Genomic DNA, 23,389 nt, shown 5'->3' with positions numbered 1-23,389 from the left:
GAGACTCTTATTCCCTTTCCTTTAGGATCCCAGAAGGAAAAAAAAAAAAAAAAAATCACATAGACACATAGAGAAAGTGGAAGGAGGACTTTTAACCTTCACATAAGGCTTGCATATCCAGAAGAAGATTTCCTCGCCCTTCACTTCTCTTTCTCCAAAGTCCACACCCCTGCCCCCCCATGGGCTGGGATGGTGCACTGGGCTTGGTGACTGTGTTTCAGAGGGAGGACTTTGGGGTTCAACCTCCTGAGTTTCAGTCCACGCTCGGCTGCTTGATAGCTGTGCAATCTTAGGCAAGATTTCATACTCCGTTTCCTCACCTGGGAAACGGAAAGAACACTATTTAGTTTAATGGTTATCAGCACAAAAGCGATTGGAACACCTCAGCCACTGCTCTTCCCGTCACTTTAGGAATTCTTGGAGAGAATTCTCAAGGCAATTTATAAACACACATCTTCTGCTTTGTTGGGTGGGAATGCACTGGTAATAAGTGTATCCGCCTGGTGAACAGGAGGGGCAACTATGGACAAGGAGATGGGTTGGTGGGAACAATGCAAATTACCTAGACCTTGACCTTGACCACGCTGTGTATCACCACACCTCCCACCTAAAGGGCTAGAGCCAGTTTGCGCTTGCCGGAAAGCCCCACATTCTAGCCTTCCTGGCTTATGGGCTCCTGGTTCCTTCATGTGGTCTAGCTACTGGACACGACTGCAGGGGAGAGAGAGAAAGTGCAAAAGGACTAAGGGTTATCTTCGGCACGCACGACGCGGGGAGGGTTTTACTCTCTGTAGACAACAGAGGGTTTCATACTATTATCCTTTATACAAATTAAAAAAAAAATTCTTAGGTGCGCCTGGGTGGCTCAGTCTGTTGAACGTCTGCCTTCAGCTCAGGTCGTGATCCCAGGATCCCGGGATAGAGCCCCCATCGGGCTCCCTACTCAGGAGGGAGTCTGCTTTTCCTTCTCCATCTACCTCTCCCGGCTCTGCTCATGCTCTCGCTCTCTCTCTCCCTGTCTCTCAAGTCAGTAAATAAAATCTTTTAAAAAAACCCCGCTTTCTTAGACCATAGGACTTGTCTCAGATTGAAGAGCACATAACTGTGGCCGTGAGGCCTCGACGCACCTTCCTTGGAATGTCGCTCCCTACCCCACGCATTCACATGCCTGAACACATGGGCAGACACTCACACATGCGCACACGTGCACACCCGTGTGTGCACACATGTGCAGGCACACACACACACACACCCAGATGGGCATGATATAGGCCAGGAAGACATTCCCCAGGAGCCTCCAGTGCGTGGAGAGGTAGCTACAGAGATGGGGCTCTGGGCTCACATAAACCCAGGAACCAGGAACCTGTGACGAGCTTCGTGTCCCCCAAGGAACGGGGGCGGACAGACTGGGCATAGGAAAAACTGGAATGTCCCCCTTTGTGTTTCCCAAGGTGCCTCTGGCCATCGTGACCAGCGCGAGTGGGCCGCCTTGCAAATCAGTCTTTCTCTCTCAAGCTCTGGAATGAGTCACTTGGCAAATAGCTTCAAGGGAAAATTACAAACCTTCTGTGTCACCTATGGAAACCATGGTGGGGTTTTTGTTTGTTTTTGGTTTCTCTTGCCCTTGTCCTTACTTCTGCTGTGGGAGAGGACACGGGGAACCACACGCTACACACGTGTTGCACACGTACATCCCAACTCCAGATGTGTGCCGGGAGCTCCAGCTGGAGGACCCTGGGATTTCCTCTTTCCAGTCCCCATCCCATTCCTCTGCCGTCAGCGGTGGCTTTGCTTCTCTTGCCTCTGCCGTGGGAAAAGTAGACTCCAGGAGTGAGCGAGGCTCACGCCCTGGGAGGCACCTCTGCATTTCCCATGGTGCCAAGGGAAAGGCTTTCTCTGGGAGCTCTTGGGACATGTTTTGGGGAGGGGTTTCTTGCCTCGTGTTCTCCACAGGTCTTAGGGGTGACTTTCACCCTCATTATCATGAAACCGTAAATCTTTTTACGCCTCTGATACATATGCGTTTTTCATAGTTGGTTCATTGAAAATGTCTTTCCTGCAAACAAGAGAGTAGCTCCTAATTTTTTAATAGCCATCTTCTGTCCCCGCGGCTGTCACACATACACAGTCACTCAGGGGTAGTAGCTTCAGAGCACCTTCTGTGGTTCAGGCGCTGTTCAACGAGCTGAGGCTATCGCAGTGAACAACACCAACACCAACCTGTCCCGAGGAAGTTGTACTAAATGACTCAAAACACTTCGTAGATAGCCCACAAACCAAACTTAGAATTAAAGTCAATGCACTGAAGCTTCACTTCAGCTGGAGAGCCTGGGTGGCTCAGTAGGTCGTGTCCAGCTCTTGATTCCGGCTCAGGTTGTGATATCGGGGTCGTGAGATTGAGCCCCGCGGCGGTGTCTGTGCTCAGTGTGCGGTCTGCTTGATTCTCTCTTCCTCTTCCCTCTGTCCCTCCCACTTGGGCTGTCTCTTTCTCTCTCTCAAATAAATACATCTTTTTAAAAAATGTTCTAAGTGGTTCATTTTTCTTTGGAGACATAGAAAACAACTAAGACCCTTCACTGGGGAGAACAAACTGATGGTCACCAGAGGGGAGGTGGGGGGCAGAGGGGCAAAACAGATGATGGGGATGGAGGAGGGCACCTGTCGTGACGCTCAACGGGCACCGTGTTGAATCACAATACCGTGGACCTACAGCTAACATAACATCGAACCTTAACTACAATGAACTTTAAAACAAAATGAAACAAACAAACAAAAGGCGCATATCTTAACAAAAGGAAGCTGTTAGTTGAAAGATGGTTTTTTTTTCTTTAAAGGAAACAACTGTTCAAATAAACTGCTTATTTTTGTAAATCTGGCCCTTGCTGGTTTTAATGGGTGGCTCACTCATTCATTGATTTATTGAATGCCACGATGGGCCAGGCACTGTGGTCTGTGATAGAAACAGAGTTTAATGAGACACGGTCCCTGCCTTCAGGGAGCTCGAAATCCTGTAAGAGCAGAGGGAGAGATCGGTGGTAGCTGTGCCACGGGCTGTCCTCGAGAGATGGGCTCCACCCAACACAGGGCAAGTCTTCAGAGAAAAGAAACTCAAACTGTTTCTTTTACATGAGCTTAAAAATAAGTACCTTATAAGCGCCAATGCCTCATCTCCATCCTCTCCTGTCTAACGTGCATCCACGAAGGCTGTAAAGGATTTGGCCACATTATCCAGCTACCAGTAAACAGCCACACCAGCCCTTGGTTGGGGGAAGCTGCTTAGTATTCTATTTTGTGCATTGCAGAGATTAAATTCCAAATTCACTGGCACTGAAGATGAAACAGCTAATTACATACAGTAATTGCATTTAAAACCCATGCCTTTGAGTGACTGATGAAATCTTCTTTTTAAATGCTCCTGAAACTCAATGTACCCAGCCGCGAATTGTGGTTAAGGGGCAGTGTATTTTTAGTCTTGTCGTGTGGGCACAGCTCCGTCCTCTTTCACCCATGGCCCTTCCTTGAATTCAGTCTCTGAATTGAGAAGAAGACTTTTGTCAAAAAGGAAGTAGAATTGTCCCTATTTGCAGGTGTCATGATATTACATTTAGAAAACCCTAGAGACTCTGCCCCTCCCTATCCCCCACCCCAAAAAAAACCCAGTAGAACTTATAAACAGATTCAGTAAAGTTGCAGGATACAAAATTAATGTATAAGAATCAGTTGCATTTCTACACACTAGGCACAATCTGTCAGAAAGAGAAGTTAAGAAAATCCCATTTTCAGTAACATCAATAAAGATAAAATACTTGGGGATAAATTTAACCAGCAAGATGAAAGAGCTGGGCACTGAAAACTATCAAACATTGATAAAAGAAATTGGAGAAGACACAAAAAAATGGAAAGATATCCTGTGTTTGTGGATTGGAACCATTAGTATTGTTAAAATGCCCATACCACCCACAGCAATCTACAGATTTAGGGTTCTTCTTATCAAAATTCTGATGACATTTTTCACAGAAATGGGAAAAGCAATCCTAAAATTGGCATGGAACCACAAAAGACCTTGAATAGCCAAAGCAATCCTGAGAGAGAAGAATGAAGCTGTAGGCACTGCATTTCCTGATTTCAAACAAAGCTACAGTAATCAAAACAGTACGGTGTTAGCTTAAAAACAGAGAGATCAATGGAACAGAATAGACAGCTCAGAAATAAACCCACACTTATATGATCAATTATTATTCAACGAAGAGACCAAGGATGTACAAGGGGAAAAAACAGTAGGGGAAATACTAAATATCCACGTGCAAAAGAATGAACACAGACCTTTATCTCCACCAAACACAAAAATCAACTCAAAATGTATTAAAGACATGAATAGAAGACCCGAAAACGTAAAATTCTTTGAAGAAAAAATCTCCTTAATACTGGTCTTGGCAATGATTTTTTTTTCTTTATTTGACACTGAAAGCAAAGGCAACAAAAGCAAAAAGAAACAAGTGGGATCCATAAAGATAAAAAGCTTCTGCATGATGAAGGAACCATCAACAAAATGAAAAGGGAGAAAATATTTGCTGAACTTTATGCCTGGTAGGGGGTTAATATCCAAAATATACAAAGAACCCATACAACATAATAACAAAATATAATAATAACCACCCAACTTTAAAAATGGGCAAAGGACTTGAACAGACATTTTTCCAAAGAAGACATAGTAATGGAAAGGTGCTCAACATCACTCACCCTCAGGAAAACGCAAACCAAAACCACAATGAGAGATCACCTGACACCTGTCAGAATGGCTAAAACACAAGAAACGACAAGTGTTGGCAAGGATGTCCAGAAAAAGGAACTCTTGCCCACTGTTGGTGAGAATGCAAATTAGCGTAGCCACGTGGAAAACAGTAGGGCGGTTCCTCAAAAAACTAAAAATAGAATTACCATATGATCCAGTAATTCTACTACTGGGTAATTACCCAAGAATATAAAAACACTAATTCGAAAACGTACACACACCCTATGTTTATTGCAGCATTATTTACAAAAGCCAAAGTATGGAAGCAGCCAGTGTCCATCAAGTGAGGAATGGATAAAGAAGATGTGGTGGGTATATATCTATATATCTATATATATAGATATATATAATGGAATATTACTCAGCCATGAAAAGGATGAAATCTTGCCATTTGCAACAGCAAGGATAGACCTGGAGGATATAATGCTAAGTGAGGTAAGTTGGTCAGAGACAGACAAATACCATACGATTTCACTCATATGTGAAATTTAAGAAACAAAACAAAGAAAACAAGAGACAAAAAAAAATTAGACTCCTAAATATAGAGAACAAAGTGGAAGTTATTGGGGGTAGGGCTGGTGAAATAGGTGATTAAGAATATGGGTATCAGGGGCACTTGGGTGGCTCAGTGGGTTAAGCTGCTGCCTTCGGCTCGGGTCATGATCTCAGGGTCCTGGGATCGGGCCCCGCATGGGGCTCTCTGCTCAGTGGGGAGCCTGCTTCTTCCTCTCTCTCTCTCTCTGCCTGCCTCTCTGCCTACTTGTGATCTCTCTCTGTCAAATAAATAAATAAAATCTTAAAAAAAAAAAAAAAAGAATATGGGTATCACATTGAGCACCAAAAAGGGTATAGAATTGTCCAGCCATGATGCTGGACACCCAAAACTAATATAACACTGTACATTAATTATACTGGGATTAAAAAACTAAAATTAAAAAAAAAAAAGAGGAGAGTTCCTGAAATTTAGGAGACCTGAAAAAAAAGAAAGAAAGAAAGAAAGACAAGAGATAACAAATGTTGGCAAAGCTGTGGAGAAAAGGCACCCCTGTGAACTGTTGGTTGGAACGCAGACTGGTGCAGCCACTGTGGAAAACAGTATGGAACTTCCTCAAAAAATTAAAAATAGAACTACCTTATGATCTAGCAACACCACTTCTCGATATATAGCCAAAGGAAACAAAGTCATTGTCTCAAAAGAATATCTGTACCCCCATGTGCATGGCAACATTGTTCACAATAGCCAAGGTATGGAAACAACCTACGTGTCCTTTGACAGATGAATGTGAATAAAGACAACGTGATGTCTATACAAAGACATAGATGAGATATCACAATGGAGTACTATTCAGCCTTAAAAGAATCCTGCCATTTGCGGCACGCGCGCTCCCCCGTGGAGGGTATTAGGCTGTGTGAAACAGGCCAGACAGAGAGACACAAAAATGCGTGGGATCACTTATATTTGGAATCTTAAACACACACACACACACACACACACACACACACACACACGATCTCAGACACAGAGAGTAGAATGTCAATTTCCAAGGGCCAGGGTGGACGGGGGTCATAGGGAGGAGTTGGTAAAAGGGTACAGCCTTTCAGTAAGGAGATGAACAAGATATGAGGACCTTATGTATAAAAGTGACTGTAGGGGCGCCTGGGTGGCTCAGTGGGTTAAAGCCTCTGCCTTCGGCTCGGGTCATGGTCCCAGGGTCCTGGGATCGAGCCCCACGTCGGGCTCTCTGCTCAGCAGGGAGCCTGCTTCCTCCTCTCTCTCTCTGCCTGCCTCTCTGCCTACTTGTGATCTCTGTCTGTAAAATGAATAAATAAAATCTTTAAAAAAAAAGTGACTGTAGCTGATAATACTGTATTGTATAATTGCAATTTGCTAAAAGAGAATTTATGTATTCTCGCTAAAAACCAAGTTACTATCTGTGGTGCTGGCTGTGTTCGTTAACTCAATTGTTGGATTCCTTTTACAATGTTCATGTTCATGCCATCATCACGCTTACAGCACAGTATTTTTTTTCAATTTTTAGCAGTTTCCTCTATAATATTTGAAAGCTTGTAATTTTAATACTTTCAATTTGTAGCACTTTAAATATATATTTAAGACTAGGTGGTGTTCTCACTCCTAATTTTAGTCATTAGTTATGAAAATGTATTCAGGCATTTATTAGAATTTATTCATGGAATCCATTATTCATTATAAACATCTGGGGAAGGGAAGGTACACAGACCTTGTGTGCTGTGTGAGCTCCCGCCAGGGCTGCGGCTGGGGATCTCAGCTCAGGACACGGCTGTGTGCTTGGAGGACATTCGGTTTCGTTTTCTCTCCCCTCCATGCCTAGCTGAGGCTTCTGGACCTGTTTCAGTTGGACGGAAAAGGAAGGAAGTTATGTCAGATGAATCATTTCACTGTGTGTTGCTTTATAGAATCACTTCCCTGGATAATTAATAAAAGATTGACAGGAAGAATGTCCCTGGAATAATTAGCAGGCAGCTTCAGAATAGGAACGTCTATTTTTCTCATTGCTCAGTCACACCAGGCACCTTGTTTTGGCCACTGGAGGATTTCTGACAGAGGTGGAGGCAAGCCTTCGAGCAGGCTGCATGGCTAACCCTCGTTCAGACACAGAGGACCCCGTCCTCCCCACCATGGAGATACCACAGAAAGCTGCCACGACCAGGAAAGAGCCCCTGCTCAAGCCCCAAGCCCACCTTTCCAGAATGTTCTGTTCTGCACGCTGTTTTTGGCATTTCCTAGCTCTGACTCACGTCTTTATCATGAGGTGAAGTTTCCAGTTTGTAGGCAAATAAATCAAGTGCAAATTCAAGTGACATAAAGGTTGTTGTTGTTGTTGGGTTTTGTTTGTTTGTTTGGGTTTTGGGTTTTTTTCTGTGTCTTACAGAAGATGGTGCAAAATGTTTTCGGGGACTGGGAATCCTAAATCCCATCTGACCAGAACCACGAATTGCTCCCACGAGAGCGAATTGCCTTAAACCTTGTTGACTAACGTGGGGACCATCAACTGATTTGCCTTTGGGGTCCAGATGCTGAACTGACCGCAGCCCCCCCTTTTTCCTTACTGTGGTTTTCATATTTTTGCTTTTAAACAAATTGTGTTCTTTTTTGGTGATTATCCTTTCCCGCCTCTTTGACTTGAGCGGAATAACATCTTCTGATTCCACGGTCACACTGATACGCATCGCAGCTTTATTAATATCTTGACAGTCTTCCTCATATTTAGAAGTTAACTCTGGCTCTAATGTGGCCTTTGACCTCTCGCAAGTCACTTGAAGGCTTTGAACTTCGGGTCCCCCAACTGTAAGGAGGCGGTGGGACTAGAACGTTTCTAGTTCCTTCCAATGACCAAAAAAAAAAAAAAATCCATGGCCCTGAAGTGTGCCTGGGTTGGCTTGGGGCAGAACTTCACAGCTTGATTATGGGGTATGTGAAGATGCCTCAGGACTCCTCTGGGGGGTCTGCCTTACCCCCCCAGAGCCTCCTTCCCCCACCTCTCCCCGGATCTCTCCTCCAGCTATCTCCCTAGCTCACCTCCCAGCCTTTCAGCGCTCTGCTGCCCCAGGCCAAGAGCTCAGACCCACAGGCAGGCTTCAGGGAAGAGAGGCCACAGGGAGTCGAGCCCACCTGCCTGGTGAGGCAATGCAGGGGTGATTTGGGGCACACAGATTTTCTCGTTTTCTTGCAGGGCATGCCAGGGAAGGGGCTGCGGGCTTTGCAACCCTCTGGACTGTTCTGGGTGATTTGGACCCATGCCTCTCCTGACAGGTTGCTTTCTTTCTTTTTTTTTTTTTTTTAAGATTTTATTTATTTATTTGACAGATGGAGATCACAAGCAGGCAGAGAGAGAGGAGGAAGCAGGCTCCCCGCGGAGCAGAGAGCCTGATGTGGGGTTTGATCCCAGGACCCCGAGATCATGACCTGAGCCGAAGGAAGAGGCTTTAACCCACTGAACCACCCAGGCACCTCTGACAGGTTGCTTTCTTAACCTGGGACAATGGGGCACCCTGTTCATCCCCTCCCACAGGTCATTAACTTTTTCAAGTCTGCTGGAGAAGTCGCTGTTTGGACAGTCATTGTAACTGTGACTTAATCAGCACGATTTCCATGGCTAATTTCACGTACAGAGGATGGTGCTGTCACACCTCTGACAGGGTTTCTTCCTCCGCAAGTGAGAGCCACCCTCCTGCTCAGACCTCCGAGGAGGGGTGGGACTGGGGTCCTGGACATGTGCCACCTGTTTACACTCTCAGGGGACAGCACAGACCTCCAGGACAGCAGTGGGGAGACGATTTCAGATGGAAGCCCAGTGTGCCCCAGCCAAACCCCATCACTCCTCAGCTGCCCGTTGACAACAGGGAGCTAATAAGGGACCCAGCTCACCAGGGGGGTGTGGGTGCACTTGAACTGATTTTATGTAGCAGGACACAAGTGCTCAGTATTATTACAGTAATAGGAAGAGAGCTATCATTAGCATTTTTAAGCCCTGGGGATACTTGAAAATCAGAAACTCGCAGAGGTGCTGATAACGGGCCTGCCTAAGAGCTAGAACACAATCACCAAGCTGCCGGCATTTAACTCATCACTGTGCACAGTAATTTGGATTACATCAGTCTGAAAGGGGGCTGGGAATGCGGAAGGGGTGGTAATTAAAAAAAAATCCTTTTCTATGTGTTCATTTAATCAACAAATATCGGCAGAGTGTCAGGATTTGTTCCTGGCCGGGGGTGGGGGGGGTGGGGGGGTGAAGGTACCCCGCAGCGCAGCCTGCCTCGGGGACAGGAGGGAGGGAGGAATCCGAGGGGGGTGGTTATTCGGGAGCCTGGGGAGAGCCAGCAGCAGGATCCTGGGGCAGATGGACAGGGGTCGGGGGTTGTGGAGCCCTAGCACAGGGCCTGGCGCCCTGTGGACCCCCCAGAATGTTCGTGGAATGCATGAACTAAGCAAATAAGAAGGAATAACAGTCAGAAAGTCCATAGAGGGCTGGGATAGGTTCTGTCGAGTAAGAGGCAGCAAAACCCAGGAAAGTCATCGCGTTCCGGGGTGTGCGGCCTCGGAGGAACAGCACGATGATGGCGGACGGCCCAGGTACAGATCTGGGTTGTTCCCAAGAATCCGGGGCACAAAGGACAGAGAGAAAGGAAGCATGGCCAGGCCTTGGGAAAGGAGCAGACCCAAGTAGCTCCTCTCAGCAACAGTGCTGAGTCCTCTCTGGTTCAGGCAGGCCTCCTCCCGCTTCCCCCGCAAGTAATGTTCTGAGCTGTTCTTCCAATTCCATCTTTGCTGTGTGTTTTAATAAATATTTTTCCACTTCATCCTCACAGCCGTGATTTGGCCGTTGGCACTGGCCCGGTTTTTCAGATGATGAACCTCAGAGAGGTTCAGCTGCTTCCCCGAGGTCACACAGCAGGTGCACATGAGAGCTAGGAGCTGGAACCAGGTATGTCTGACTTCAAAGCCTGGGTTTGGGGTTTGTTCTCCTTCATCAGCACATTTCATAGACTCACAGAACCTCCAGGCTGGGAGGGATCTAGAAGATCCTATAGAGGAGCCCTCTGAATGGGGCGGGGTCCTTTTCCAGAATTCAGCATAAATTGCTTATGCTCTTGCTCCGGGAAACTGCAAACAAGGACAAAAAGAGGGGAGAGAAGGAAGACAAGGAAAAAGCAAGGGAGGGAGAGAGGCAGGGAGGGAGGAAACGAAAGTTCCCCCTTCCATGAACATACTGAGAATCTCATTGACAGAAAAGCCTGGCACAAAGCTGTTTTGATTTCAGCAAACCTGAACAGTTTGCACGTTATATTTAGTGTCGTTCTTGCGTCCAGTTACATTTGGAGAGGGGCCCCGTCGCCGGCTTGGGGCCGGAAGTCTCGGGCGGCCCTGGCCAGGCTAAGTTTTGTCCTGGCCTCCGAGATGTGCTCTCTTCTTCCCAGGCCATGCTTTGTCTCCTCTTAACAAAGGTCCTAATTGGCTGCCCTCCTCATGGAGCTTTTCTATCACATCCCCCCAGTTTGACCCCACATCAGTGGCAGCCTGGGGGGCCCCATCCCGCCTGCCCCGGCTTCCTGAGTGAGATCAAACCCAGGGAAAAAAGTAGGAAGCGGGCCGCGGGCAGTCTCCCAGCCGCTTTAGAGACCAGCATACAGCTTCCCTGGATCTGGCACCTCGGGGAGACGCCACTCTGAGAGTCTGGGGTGGAATGGGGTGCAGAAAGGTGACTCGGTTACTTGACCTATTGTTTGTGGGGAGACCGCTCTGGGACCTAGAAGAGTAGCAACTCTGTCTAAACCTCGTGGTTTGCACATACAAGGGCTTTCATTCTGTATGCCAGGGAGCTGCTCTGGGGTCCCAGAAAAGGGGGGACACGGCCTGCGGGAACTCCGCGGCCTTCAGAAGAGCAGACACGGCTGTGACTGGCCACAGTTGCTGCCAGGCCCTTCCTGATGCCTGAGAACATGCCCGAGGGCGCCAGAATCTAAGAGCGCAAGAAGGAAGGCTTCCTGCCCTCGGGTGGCTTCGAGTCTAGGCCAGGGACAAATGAGAAGACACGGAGGGGCTAAGCTAGGTGACAATAACGGTAAGGACAGTAGGGATTTTAAAAGGGAGAGATAGGTGTGGACGCGGGTAGCAGGAGCAGCTTCCGGCACGAGGAGGGGACTGAGGAAGGCCTGGGATGGATCTGGGTGGAGAGTGGGGGAGGCGGACACGGGAGGGCGAGGGCAGAGTTGAGGGTAGAAGAGCCGGAAGGATAGGAAGTCTTCTCCAGGATGGGACGGGTCACAACAGGGGACCGTGCTAGTCCTCACCAGGATGGGACAGGTCAGAAGGGACCGTGCTAGTCCTTCCTTACCAGGATGGGATGGGTCACAACAAGGAACCGTGCCACCTACATTTATCACAGGTCTCAGAGTAACTCTGTGTCTCGTGTGTCCTGTGACTTCACCACATACCACAACGTGTCAAGCTTTCTTGACAAGTTCAGGGAAATATGGCCCCATTCTCTGAGCACAGCTGATTGGGGTGGGGGCAGGGGCACCAGACCCCAGGTTGGACTTTTGGATTTGGAAACCCAGAGTGGTTCCCATGAGTTTTTCCCCAGTGGCTAAAGCTGCAAGAGGCAACGTTTGGGAGACTGGGAGAGGAGAGGCAGCAGGTCTGAAGGGGGTGGTGTCTGGAAGAAGCAGGTGAACAGATTCAGGGAGAGCGGGCCTGTGGTTCCCCTTCCTAAGCCACTTAGGTCTCAGGAAAGAATGAGGCTCAGTGAGAAATTTGCCCTGAATCATCGGTCAGGAAGTCATGAAACCTGGACTCAGACTCAGATCTGTCTGATTTCAAAGCCCAGGATCCTCACCCGCGCCCCCCAGAGCATCCTGTGTTAGTCATCTAGGACTTTTCTAATGAAGTTCTACAGACTCGGTGACTTCGACAATGGAAACTTACCGTCTTGTGGTTCTGGAAGCTACACGTCTGAAATCAAGATGTCGCCAGGACCCTGCTCTCTCTGCAGCCAGTGAAGAATTCTTCCTCGCCTCGTGGGGCTTCTGGTGATGGGCGCAACCCTTGCTACATGACGGCCATACTTCTTGGTGGGTGTTTCTCTGTCCCTTCGAAGGACACCAGTCCTACAGGATTCAAGGCCCACCCTTGTCCCGCAGGAGCTCGTCTTCGCTTGACTACATCGTCAAAGACCCTATTTGCACTTCAAGTCCCATTCGACACATCTTTAGGGACACAATTCCACCCATAACCCTCCTCCAGAGGATGAGATTTCATCGCTGGTGAGGGAGCCGAGACCAAGAGATTCGGGGATGACCCAGGCCACCAGGCCATCGGGCTGCAGGGAGCTGGTGCTGGGAACTCTCTCTCCCCTCTTTCATGTCACGGGTAAAGCTGTCTTGTGGCTGCAGGAGAAAAGACACAGAAGATAATGTAAACTGGGGAGGAATGAGCCAAAAGCAGATGTTTAAATCCTCGATGATAAAGTGAGAAGGTGAGTGGGGGCCAGGGTTAAGGAGAAAAGAGGGGCTGGCAATGAGATCACAGCGACCCATCTGGCTGGGCGGCTTGTTTGTTCCGTACTAAGGGATTCACACGTGTGTGGTGCACAAGGACGCATCTGCCACACTGTCCACTTTCGAGGGGAGGCTCAGCGCTCAAATGCGTCTGAGCCCTCAGACTCCTGCCTGCTATCATTTCCTCCTGTCTTCCGTTACGTGTCTTCAGGTAGATCTTCTCGAAGATCACTGTGCTTTACACCCATTCAAGAACCAAGATTTTTGGCCTGCTCCTTGGGTTTGGAGATTGGCAGTACATTATTAAAACCAACGTCTTTTGGGAAGAACCAGAATTAACCAAGCAAGAGAAGAAAAACGTGACGAATTATGCTAAACGTGATACGACAATTCAGTTCATTTCTCGAAAGCCCTAGTAAATAGTACCTTTGAAATAGACTTCAAATACTATTCTACACTAAGATCTTGTTCTTTATATAGAAATATAATATTATATACACCAAAGGCCCTCATATGTGTGTATGTGCGAATATATGTGTGTGTGTATCTTTAAATGTGTGTGTGTGTGTATAGGTTCTTTTTTTTTTTTAAAGCTTTTTAAAATTTAATTTACTTATTTGAGAGAGAAAGAGAAAGTGAGAGAGACCATGAGAGGAGAGAAGGTCAGAGGCAGAAGCAGACTCCCCACGGAGCTGGGAGCCCAATGCGGGACTCGATCCTGGGACCCCTGGACCATGACCTGAGCTGAAGGCAGTCGATTAACCAACTGAGCCACCCAGGCGCCCAGTAGGTTCTAAGTATGTATTTGTGTGTGTGTCTGTGTCTGTGTGTGTATAGGCCCTAAGTATGTGTGTGTATTTATATACGTATAGAATGGTATATGTGTGTGAATTTTTATATACACATGGGTGTGCATGTAAATACACACATACTATATACATACTTCTATATACACTTCAGATTCTAATTAACAGGCCTTGGTTAAATGTCCATCACCTTCAAGATCTCCAATGTCACTTTGGTCTTAAGACAACAACACGATAACCAGGAAATGCCCTGGGAACATAGACTATTACACTGTCTGGGCTTAGGAGACCAGTGATATCTGTAGGGAGCAGAATCGAGGGGACCCCCCCCCAGAAAGAGGTGTGTGTTGTAGCATTCTGTATGAAGCACAATTGGGTGCTTCCCACAAAATGTCTTCCCAGTCCCCCAATTTTCTCCCCAGTTTCTGACACCAGTGTCGTCGTGCTTCCCGTTCTCCTCCATCGTAGCCCAGGGCTGCAGCCCAGACACTCTTACTTTTGGAGGTGCCCCCGCCCCCATTACACCGGGCGTGTTCAAATACCCCCCACCCTCTACAGTAATCAATGACCGCATCCGGCTGAGTCTAGCGGTGAGGCAGCATTAGCACCTGACACTTTGAGACAGTTGGTGAAACAGTTATCAATTTAGCTTCTTCTCTTTCCAGATTCTGAGGACAATAAAGTCTCCTCTTGAGTAAACGAGCACATCTGGAATTCCTTATTTGGCGTTCACCCCTCTGACTCGCCTCTCCCAGCGACCTCTCAGTACCGAGGGGGCATCGCAGACCCAGCTGAGCTTTGATTCCTGGATGCCCCTTTCTTCTCTCTCCTGTGACCTTTGTTGCAGGTTTGCTTCAGGACCCAGCAGGACCACGTCCTCTTCTCTTTGAACTTCCCTCATCTTGCCCCAGCCTCCAAAAGAGCCCCCCTCTGAACTCTGAGGGTGCCTCTGGTTCGGCACTTTCTTTTCTGTTCCAACTAGATGGATATGGAGCGAGCCTCTGATCTGGACCACCGCCGCGCTTTTGTCCCTCGCTGAATCTCCTGCCATGACGTTTATTTATAGCTGCGGATACCCAAGCCCAAAGACGCGCAGGGAAAAGTCAGCACTTACCTTCTTTCACTGAATCAAGGTGCGCCGGGATTTTAAAAACCTGTCTCTCAGCTTGCCGGCGCTCAAGCCCTCTAGCCCTCTCTCCGCTAACCGAAAAAGCTGAAAGCGTGTTTTAAAACCCTGAAAGAGGACAACCATGAAACGAAGCTGAGCTTTTCAGCACTTCCCATGAAGCAGGCAGCACCTTGAACGTTCAAAACACTCAATTATTTCCTAAAGTGTTTTCTACACGCCGAGTCCTCGGACAGAATATTTATTTTGACTTCCATTAAAGGAAAGGAGAAAATAAGAAATCAGAAAACCACAGCCCCTTTCTTTCTAAGAGACGTACCTCCTTCCAGCACACCTAGGTACATTAGTGAGTCTTTCAGAATATAAAATAAATAAATATGTAGAGAAAAGAGGCAACTGTTAACTCACCGAGGACTGACTACCCAGTCTGGATTTGACTGAGACTTTTGTTTTTCTCCCCCACCCTCGTGGACAGCCCAGCCCCCGTGGACAGCCAGCTTCAGCCATTACGCTTCGACATCGTAGTCTGGACTGAATTCCTGCAGGATCCTTGCGTGGTGTTTGTACCTGGTTGTTTTCATTGTTTCCTTGGTACCCTTGGTTAGACTGGATGGCTTCAGACTCGTTATTCAGAGGCTCTTGATGATTGAAAACAACAAAGCACTGTCTGCTTGGCCACGCCCACTGAAAGACACGGTCTCGGTCTCGTGTCCTTCCTCTGCCTGCCCGGGCCCAGAGCGGGGCTCATCTACCACACGCCCTGCACAGAGACCAGCAATCTTTGGGGGCTGGGCAAAGGGGCCAGCCAGTGGCCTGTCCTCCAGGGGGGCTTTAAGGCGTTCCTAGTTAGTGGGTCTAAAGTACCCCAGAAACCGAAATTGTTTCCCAAAATGCTAAACAATAAGACACTGCTTCACAGGGCCTGGGTCCCTTAGTTATTTTACAGGAAATCCAACTCCAGCAGCCTTACCCAGCCATTATCGCTTAATTACCAATATAAATCTCACTAGCAACTTCCATAACTTCATTTGCAAATGAATGCGCACACCTCCTAAATCATCCCCTCCTTTTCTCTCCTGAAGAAGAAGGCCATTCCCCAATGGGAACTCGGAGAAACCCCACGCCGGGCGCGCTTTGCGGAGGCTCCCGGGAGCCCCGCGTGCCGCTGGGCCAGCGTGGACCTGGAGCACGGCGGGACAGGCACCCGGTGCCCACTTTCCACTCACACCCATAAATCCCCACCGGCCTCGGCAAGGGGCAGGAGCATGGCAGGAGCCTGGGTCCCTCTGCTTCAAAGGTTCACAAGCCACCGTGAACTTCTTAGCGATCTGAGGCCAAGTTACCGGTATGTAATGAAAACTGAAACCTGGTTTTGGGTTTCCTCCCCAAATTCACACAGAGCTGGTCATGGCGAGAGGCGTGTGAGGCAGCGAGGACAAGCAGCCCTGGGGCTCGACGGAGATGCGCGGCCTCAAGTTCTATTTCGGGCTCTGCCACCAACGTGTGTGGCCTGAGGCCCGTCCCCCACCCTCACTCCCCTTAGGTAACTTTCTCTCGCAGTGAGAGGGTGCCATTCACTCTACTTCTCCTTCTGGGACCTGTGGGTGGCACAGGGCAGAGGACTCTGGGTAGGCGCTCCCCATCTGAGTCTTACTTACATCGCACCCACCTTCAGGAAGTTGTGACCGTCCCGCCCACACCGGTACTTGTCCGTTGCCCTCTGTCTGTGGCTCGAAGCTTTGGTCTCATTTCTTCTAGGCCGCAGCTTGGACTTCAGGCACAATTTATACTTGTTTGGCCTTCAGCGTCATGGAGACAACCAGAATCACGCCTCCTTCATTTCGAGGGCTCACCTAAATGACCCCCCAAATCATTCCCAACACGGGGGGTCTGCGAGTCTATGAAATGTCACGGCGGAAAGAGCATGAACCCAGCTTTGAAGGCGGGCATACCTGGTCCCAGCTCTTGGCTCTCGAAGCTGCGAGCTGTGTGACTTCAGGCAAGTTGCTTAACCTCTCTGAGCCCAATGTCCTCATCTGAAAAACTGGGCCAATGCCAAGTACCAAACTGTTGCCACGAAGATCAATAAAGTGCTTACAAGACATAGAACAGAGTGTCTAGTGTATGGTGGATGCCAATGTCAACGTTAAATTCTGCTTTTCTTTATTCACATGCATCTCCGATGGGTCAAAAATGTAGGCCACTGTACATTTGAATATTATTTCTTTCTTCTCATCCAGGGTCCCACTTTGGGAAGAAGGAAAGAAGGAAATAAACAATAACCCTCAGAGGCCTTGCTGAAAGCATTACCCATCCATTGAAATGTACTTTCCATTCAAAACTAGGTTATTAATTATTCATTCCTGTTGGAACCGAAATAAGAATGGAGCTCACTGCTTACGACCCGGAGCTTGACAGGAACAGGGCCTGGACCGCTTGATTTCAATCGTTTCCTGTGATCTGTATAATATATCCCAGATCCGAGATTTGCAGTATTGAGAATCAGGTAGACTTTAGACTGAATGACTATCGGTAACGTTCAGTAGATGCCCTGGAATGACTGTTCACTTTCCTCTCATTTCCATTCCAGGCAGTGCATTTCTTGGGGATTATTTCGCTGCATGGGTGGCCCACGTCCCTTGGCCTTCAGCCTTATGGCTCATTCCACCGCTCTGGGCAAGCAATAACCATCCAAAAATGCAAGCTTTTCTTTCATGCCCCAGTGGCATGAGTAACATCATTAACTCTTCCAGGCTGAGGTTTGGGATTACGTAAAGACCTTACACCCTGCTGTGTTAGCAGCCGGAATACCAGAGTAACAAAGTGTTTGCAGTCCGTTTCTCATGCCAGAAATGTGGTGGCCCTAATAAACAGTCCCTGAGATATTTTTTCCCAGCGATCACATTTCATCAGGATTGTGGATTTCAAAATGGAAGCTAAATCCTCCCTACTTGTAGTTCCAGCGAGAAGAAACAGGCAGGAAGAGAGCGGGCTCTGAAACTCATCGGACTGGGGAAATGCTGCTGACATGTCCCCAGGAACGAAAGGACAGGAAGAGCACAGCTGTGCGGTATGGTGTTTCACAGGCTCCTCTGTAGATGAGCTTTTGAAAGGGTAAAAACCTTGCAGGACACTCGTGAAAGGAGACACAGTAACACATTTCCTATGGGCCTCCGGCCAGGGCTGGAACAAACGGAGACGGCACACCTGCACTGTGGATCCCGCGCGCCATCTGGTGGCTCCGTGCTGACATTGCAAGCACCGTCCGGGCTGGTGCCCCACTGAGGCTTCACTCACACAAGGAGCCCTTAAGCAGGTTTCCAGGTTCTGTTGGGAGGTGATCACCTGGGCCCCAAAGGAAGACACCAAGGGCCAGGTGTTCTGAATTCCATTCTTTATTCCACAACAGGACACTGAGGCCCCGGGTTCTCCTGGAAAACAGAGATAACTATTCTACTTGTAGGATCAGCCTTCCTGGGACATAGCTCCGTGAGCCATCCCCTCTGAGCCATCCGGCCCTTCATGTTCTCCTTCCTATGTCATGATCACCCCAGTCTTGGCACAGGAGTCCCCCTCTTGCCCCTGCCTGGAACACACATATGTCCTCATCCCTGGCCTTCTGGATCTCGCACTTCCCAAGACTCGGTCCACAAGTGTCTTTACATTCTCAGAAGACCTGCCTCAGTTTTTGCTCACCCTAGTGTTTCCAAAGAATAGTCCAAGAACACTGGACTTATATCAAGAACTGCAGCTTTGGAGTGCCTGGCTGGTTCAGTTGGAAGACCATGTGACTCTTGATCTCGGGGTTGTGAGTTCAAGCCCCATGCTGGTTGTAAAGATTACTTAAAAAATAAATAAATAAACTTAAAAAAAAAAAAAAGGGGGAATCATACCCTTAAAAAATTAAAAAAGGCATCCACGTTGGGAAACCAAGTGGTTTTCCAACTTTTATACCAAGTTTAAAAAGATGTTATTGTGGACATCTCAAGAGCTTCAACATTCTGAGATCCTGGCAGATTTTTAAGAAGGAACTACTGTTTGCTATAGTTGCTAAACTTATTTGGTATCAAAACCATTTCCCTGCCTCCACCCTTGAAGTGCTTCTTGACATGCTGCATTTGACACAATAACTTCAGGGAGGAGATGGTCTAACCTACTCACTTGATGAGATACCCATCCTTTCACAACTAAAAGACATCTGAGTCTCCTCCAGCTGTCATAACAAAAGTACCACACACGGGGGTGGGGTGGGGGCTCACACCACAGAAATTTATTTTCTCACCGTCCCAAAGGCTGGAAGTCTGAGATCAAGGTGTGGGCAGGGTTGGTTTCTCCCAAAGGCCTCTCTCCTTGGCTTGTGGACGGCCATCTTCTCTGTGTGTCTTCACGTGGTCTTCCTTGGGTGTGTGTTCGCGTCCTATTCTCCACTTCTTAGAAAGACACGAGTCCTACTGAATTATGGTCCAGCGTCACGACCTCATTTTAACTTAATTACTTCTTTAAAGATCCTATCTCCAAATACAGTCACATTCTGAGGTACTGAGGTTAGGCCTTAGTATATGAATTTTGAAGGGGGACACAGTTCAACTCATGATAGCATCTTAGTTTTATATCTATTGGAGAAAATTTGTATATTGATGGAAAATTATGCATTCTTTAGAGCAGAGCCAGCAAACTAAAGCTAGGGGGCCAGATGGGGACTGCCACCCGTCTTTATAAATAAAGTTTTATTGGCACAAGGCTATGCTCATTCCTTCACAAATTGTCTATGGTTACTTTCATGTTCAAATACCATATGGCTTGCAAAACCCAAAAATATTGACTATCTGGCCCTTTACAGAAAACACTTACCAATGCCTGGTCTAGAACACATCCCTCGGGGCTATCTAATTCTGATTCTGTAGGGGCTCTGCCTCTTTCCTTGTTCTTGAGCTATTTAACAACTCAGTAACTTGTAGATAATAGGTAGCAATGCAAAATAATCTTTGCATTTGGACACAAACAAGCCAGTTCTGCCTCCCCTAGCTCATTCCCTTCAACATCCCTCACCTATAAAAGTGATGGTTCTTTGGATTCTCTTTTGATCTGGTTGTGACATCTCGCAGTGCCCTCATTAATCATGAGTTAAATAAAATCTTTAACACATGGCCATTTTATATCTGAATGAGCGTCATAATTTTACCTTTTTGAAAATTTTCCTTTAACATGGCAATGTGATTATGCTTGGCTGCGATAATAGCATTGGAATTATGAAGGATGATGGTTTTGTTCTCAGAAGATGCATACTGAAACATTTAGAGGGGGTGTTATGGCACCTACAATTTACTTTCAAATGTTTCTGCATATATGTATAGATAGATACACGTGTGTGAGTACATGCTTACACATATATAAGGTGTATGGAGGGGAAGAGGAAGAAGTTATAATAAAATATTAACAGCTAAGGGAAAGCCACATCATACGCTAGAATGGTATACCACTCATTTAACTCTTCTGTAGATTTGACAATTTTCAAAACAAAAAATTGGAGGGATAAGATTATGTCACATTCTCAGCTTAGCATGGAGTCAAGCTCACGTCCTATACCTGTGGGTGTTTCTCCAGTACTTCTGAGAGCAGCCGGGTCTGGACCTTTCTTACCTCTCTGACTCTTTGGTGTCCGAGCCACAAAGAATAAGCAAAGGAAACATCGATATTTCAGTTGTCACGGGGCTCGGTTTCTTTAGAGTCATAATGGTACCAAAGTGGACAAGATACTAAGGTAGAATTTTTTACCTAGATTTCTCACATTCCCAAAGAATTCCTTTAAAATAAATAAATATTAGGGCGCCTGGGTGGCTCAGTCGGTTAAGCGTCTGCCTTCAGCTCGGGTCATGATCTTGGGGTCCTGGGATTGAGTCCCGCATTGAGGGGGGTGGTCTCTGCTCAGCAGGGAGTCTGCTTTTGTCCCTCTGCCTCTGTGCTCTCTCTCTTTCTCTCTAAACAAACAAACAAACAAATAAATATTTTCAGATGAGCCCAGGATCTGAGGACCGCTTAGAGGACATTCATGTTCACGCTTTGGGTACAACTTTTGGGGGGGTGGGAGTTGAGGTTTTTGTCTTTCAATTACTGCACAGAAATTGTATGAACCACCCCCTCTCAGGAATGACATCATGGCCTTAACACAGTTAGGGACCCCATTTATTGTCATGTGTCCGCTGCTTGAGTTAGGACTGTGAAATTTGGAGCGTCTCGCATACTTAGAGCTCTGAACAGCCAGGTTACGACGAGGAAAGAAAGTGAGCGGCATTCTCAAACATTGTGTCATTTAGCGTGAAGGTTTGGGATTGAAATTTTCTGCCTGAGGGAAGCAGAAAAAATGAGTTTTTGCAGAATGCTGCCTGTTTCTAAATCTAAAAGGCACACTAAAAATAGCTCACAGGATGGAGCTGCCCGGTGGGAGTTCCTGCTCCGGGAATCTGTCCTTCAAAACTGCTGCTCCCAACAGCCCTGAGAGGGTGTGTGAGCCACGATGGGGTTCTCCTGGCTGCCTTTCATCCGCTCACAAGGAAGCAGAGGCTGGAGTGGACAGAGATGCTCTGTAATCGAAGGAGCCCTGGGGAGGAGAATTTCCACCTCTGGCAAATGCTGATGGTCCTTGAGGGAGAGGCGCAGTGTGGGCTCAGAGACCCTACCACTGTGAAATCCACAAGAGCAAATGGGCTTTGGCCGTGACCGACACTCATGGTGAAGAAAACTGCCTTTTCTTTTCCATCCCCACTGAAAACGTGCTGTTTAAGACACGCATTTCTCTTATCTGGGTTATCACCATATCTGGGTCCTATGGATCTAGTTTTGCCCATGGCAGTGCTTCTTACTTAATGGACTCCGCAGTCCTTCTTCTGTAGCCTGTTGAGATCAGATTGTTCTGTTTTTAAAATTTCCTGTCTGCATTGGGATGGCCAAGGCCACGGGATATTCATTTGCCTAAATCTCCATGCGTTTAGTGTAGTGTCATTCCTGGAAAGGGGATTCAAGAAATACACTTTGAGGGTATATCCTCAAAAGAATATTTGAGGGCATGTAGTCCCTTAAAAACAGGGACTCAAAGAGCTGTCCCCATAGCCATGTTCACAACAGCGTTGTTCACAATGGCCAAGGGGAGGGAGCCTCGGAGCGTTTGTTAACAGACGAATGGACACATAAATGTGCTCTATCCATACAATGGAATACGAGTCAGCCTTAAAGAGGAAGGAAATCCTGACCAGGCTACAACCTGGAAGGACCTTGAGACTATTCCGCAGAGGGAAATAAACCAGTCACGAGGACATACGCTCTATGATTTCACTCCTAGGAGGTTCCGACTTCAAATTCAGAGAGACAGAAGGTGAAATGGTGGCCACCGGGGGCTGGGGGTTAGGGGCTGAAAGGTGAGTTATTGTTCGATGGCGACAGAGTTTTGGTTTTGCAAGATGGAAAGGGTCCTGGCGGTGATTTTTTCCACAACAACGGGAATGCGCTTCGTGCCAGTGAAATGGACGCTGAGCAACGGTGAAGATGGTCCATTTTATGTTTGTGGGTTTTGCCCCGATTAAAACAGGAAAAGAAATACTTTGACTGTTAAATGTCGAATTAGCGAGCTCGTGATTTCTGCGGCATCTGTGCGGTCCAGCTGTCTCCACAGCATCACACTCACGCAACATGCAAATCATTCGACATTCCCTCCTCCCCCCGAAAAGCCCTACCATAGCTTCCCACCTAGAATCAAGTCTGAAATTCTGAGCACAACCTTTTGGGCCGCCTGGCCTGGCCTGGCCTTCCTGGCCTGCCTCATTTCACACAGGCGTCCCTCATTCTTCCGTCTTTCCTCCTGCTCTCTCTGGTCTCAAGGTTTCCCTGTAGTTTCCCCTGGGGGAAGCTTCCATCAGCTCCTATCTGGCTAATTCCCCTCATTCTTTCAGTTTGGGCTGACATACCCTTTATCAGCGAAGCCAGTCCTACCCCCCAGGCCAGCTGGGGCCTCTGCCTCTGGGCTTTTGGTGTACTTTTGGCTTGGTCTTGCAGAGTACTTATCCTACCCATTGTTAATTGCTCATAAAATCATTCAGACTGTAAGCACCACGAGGACAGAGACACGGACTGCCCCCGCGGCGGCCCCTGTCGCAGGCACCCAGACATTTGCAGGATGAACGAGCTTGATGTCTCGTTGTTGTCCTTTGTGATGTGGAGACTTTCTGCCAGCCCCGTCATCAGAGGTCTGACACATGCTAAGACCCCAGGCAAAGTAAATTCATGTCACGTGCAGCCCTCAGTCATCCCCTAATGCAAAAAAGGTCAAAGTCACAAGTGATAAGGAGCTCTGCCATCATTCCTAACCAAGGGGGATCGATATTTACAGACAACTGTCGTCAGGTGCTCAGGGCTCGGCCCTGCTTACTCACAAGGACGTGAATACTGTTCACAACGTCGGATCTAGATATAAAAAGAAATTGCCCGCAGACTAGATGGAGTGTAGGTTTGCCAATACCTAGATATTCGCACTGACGGCAAACAAGCTCAAGCACGGTGTCTCCCCCCCGCCCCCCCGCAACCCCGGCACCTGCTCTTCCCAAAAGGAACTGGGTGTTTGTGATGGGATGGAACGTT

The 23,389-nt window shown here is 47.6% G+C and overlaps 2 long non-coding RNA genes across 2 annotated transcripts in view; one reads left to right on the top strand and one right to left on the bottom strand.

The window, feature by feature from the left end:
- The window catches only part of LOC125085141 (uncharacterized), a 60,782-nt gene extending 50,481 nt beyond the window's left edge, over window positions 1-10,301 (top strand). Inside the window, exon 3 of the long non-coding RNA XR_007122787.1 lies at window positions 10,142-10,301. This is a non-coding gene — a long non-coding RNA (uncharacterized LOC125085141). The remainder of the gene's footprint in view (window positions 1-10,141) is intronic.
- LOC125085140 (uncharacterized) lies at window positions 8,700-17,878 on the bottom strand. Its single transcript, XR_007122783.1, has 3 exons — window positions 16,431-17,878; window positions 12,258-12,718; window positions 8,700-10,436 (listed from the first exon to the last, which is right to left on the bottom strand). It is a non-coding gene; the product is annotated as an uncharacterized LOC125085140 (long non-coding RNA).
- Between the last annotated feature and the right edge of the window lie 5,511 nt (window positions 17,879-23,389).

This window comes from Lutra lutra, chromosome 14 (genome assembly GCF_902655055.1).
Source record: "Lutra lutra chromosome 14, mLutLut1.2, whole genome shotgun sequence".
Taxonomy (NCBI): Eukaryota; Metazoa; Chordata; class Mammalia; order Carnivora; family Mustelidae; genus Lutra; species Lutra lutra.
This window is presented reverse-complemented; position numbering and strand designations above follow the sequence as displayed.